Source organism: Penaeus monodon, chromosome 22 (assembly GCF_015228065.2).
Source record: "Penaeus monodon isolate SGIC_2016 chromosome 22, NSTDA_Pmon_1, whole genome shotgun sequence".
Taxonomy (NCBI): Eukaryota; Metazoa; Arthropoda; class Malacostraca; order Decapoda; family Penaeidae; genus Penaeus; species Penaeus monodon.
Window position 1 is genome coordinate 32,839,898 of NC_051407.1, and position 2,222 is coordinate 32,842,119.

A 2,222-nucleotide genomic window follows, 5' to 3' on the forward strand; every position below is an offset into this window, starting at 1 on the left:
TATTTGGTCGAATAACTTACTGATATTAGAACTGGTATTGTTGATTCATATATCGAAGACCATTTCCCTACATTTTTTGTTTTTCAGATTTTTTGGGAAATACTTCATTTAAAGAAACATTAAAGACATTTCGCATTTACGATGACAGCAATATGAAAAGCTTTATTTGGGGGAATTATTTGGGTATGGATGCGATCTACCCAAAAGCCAAAACGTTACAGAATGCTTCGTTGTGATACAAGACCGCTTAACTTTGCTGCACAATAAACATTTCAGTGTCCAAATAAGATTAAGAGTACCATTTGCCAAATTTATTACAAACGAAATAACAGACTTGATAAAAGAAAGAAACAAACTGCAATGTAAATTATTAGGGGAACCGATCACGTAAGAGCAAGCATACAAAACCATACGTAGTCGAGTATCACACTCAATTCACAAAGTCTAAAATCAAATTTTTTGATGCAGATGGGGACAGCAGAAAACCAGTCTATTTTAAACAGTGTGTTAGGTAAAAATCAAATAAATATTGTAATACTGCAGCTAATAAAACTCCCTCTCCTGAAATTTATAATTCACACATTTTAAACACTGGCATTCTCTTTATCACAGCAGATACCGCACCTCTTCTCTCAGACCGGTCTCTAAATCAGAAAAAATTGGAAAAATCAGTCACGCAACATGGTCCTGGTATGATGGTCTGCCGATGATTTGATTAAGAGATCAGCTGCAAGTCCTTGTCCTTTTCTTGAATACATATTTATGTATCTTTTTTACTGGTGCATTCCTCAGCCAAAAGAAAAAATTTACCCTTCTTTTAAAGTGGTAATAATAAAGAACCGTCGAATTTGTTCTGTATCAGTATTTATTAACCTTAGTGAGCTTTTATGAATAGTATTTTATATAGATTGTATGATATTTTAACTGAAAAGCATGTTCTAAGCCATCTCAGTATGGGTTTAGACCTACTGAAAAGATGTTACCTTTCAAGAATTATTTCAAATGCTTTCGACAACGGCGAATATCGCAAGGGTGTTTCTTGAGGGCGTCGAAAGCTTTGATATAGTGGGTCATGCATTCTACTACCAAACCCGCACCATTATGGCGTGAGAGTTAAAGCCCATAAGTGGACCATTGACTGTTTAACACACACAAGCCAACATGCTTGTTCTAATGACTAGCAAACTTGGATATCGGCTCCTCAGACTCATTTAAAAACTTCTGGACCGTTCTATGAACGTAAACGTTTTCCTACTTAACCCTTAATTAGCACCTGTACATTGTCTTAATCCTTTCTCTTCCCCTCTTTTCATATTCATGTTTGCTCATCAGGGGACTGCTTGAGTCTATATCGGTCTCTGGTTCCCCTGCTGCCCTTTCGTGGATTCTCATGTAATAGTAATAATAAAAATCAAGTGCGGTGTGCCTCGGGGATCAATCCTTAGCCCCTGCTCTTCCTTTTATAAATCATGATTTGCCTAATACGGATGCTGCTGAACGTTATCGGGTTTTCATATGATTATATTTTTTGCAGCAACAAAAATATAATTAATCTGAGAATACACTTTCATGTTGAATTAGATTCGGGGTTTTTATCCAGTTACTCATTATATGATAATAAGCAACCAGAGTCAAATTAATTTCACCAGAACAAGATTGCTAAGCATGTGGAATAATGCACTCCTCGATCAAGATCTTTATGCTAATTTATTATGCAAATGATCTATCTCTCCATTTCCTTTTGCTCAGCATTTGGGGAGGAGCCAGTAACGAATCTCTGAAACCCCTCGTGACCATACAGAACGATGGTAAGAGTTTATTGTGGATTACGAGCCCGCGTTCATATGGCCAAAGTTGTGAATCCTTAATGATTTAGAATCAGATGACATAATAACGTTATAAAACACTGCAAAAGCTACCCAGAGTACGTTAATATTTCTATATTAATCATAACAATCCGTATCTCGCTCGTGACCACTCTACGCTTTACCCTCGCGAGAATCCTCCTCCCAGCCCCAAAGCCCTGTCAGGTACCGAGATTTCTGCCGTATATAACGAATTCCAATTCATGTAAAAGCAAACAAACATTGCTCAGTTTTAAAACAGCGCTGAAAAAAAAGTTTTTTTACACGACATCTGCAGTGTGACTTCTATCTGATATTACAGTTTGTATATTAACATATATAACATCCTGTCATATAATTTTTTTTTTTTTATGTTCT

The 2,222-nt window shown here is 36.2% G+C and overlaps 1 protein-coding gene across 1 annotated transcript in view; it reads right to left on the reverse strand.

The window, feature by feature from the left end:
- LOC119587088 (protein lifeguard 3-like) overlaps positions 1–2,222 on the reverse strand; it is a gene marked incomplete at its 5' end in the record, with an annotated part of 70,866 nt that overhangs the window by 47,443 nt on the left and 21,201 nt on the right.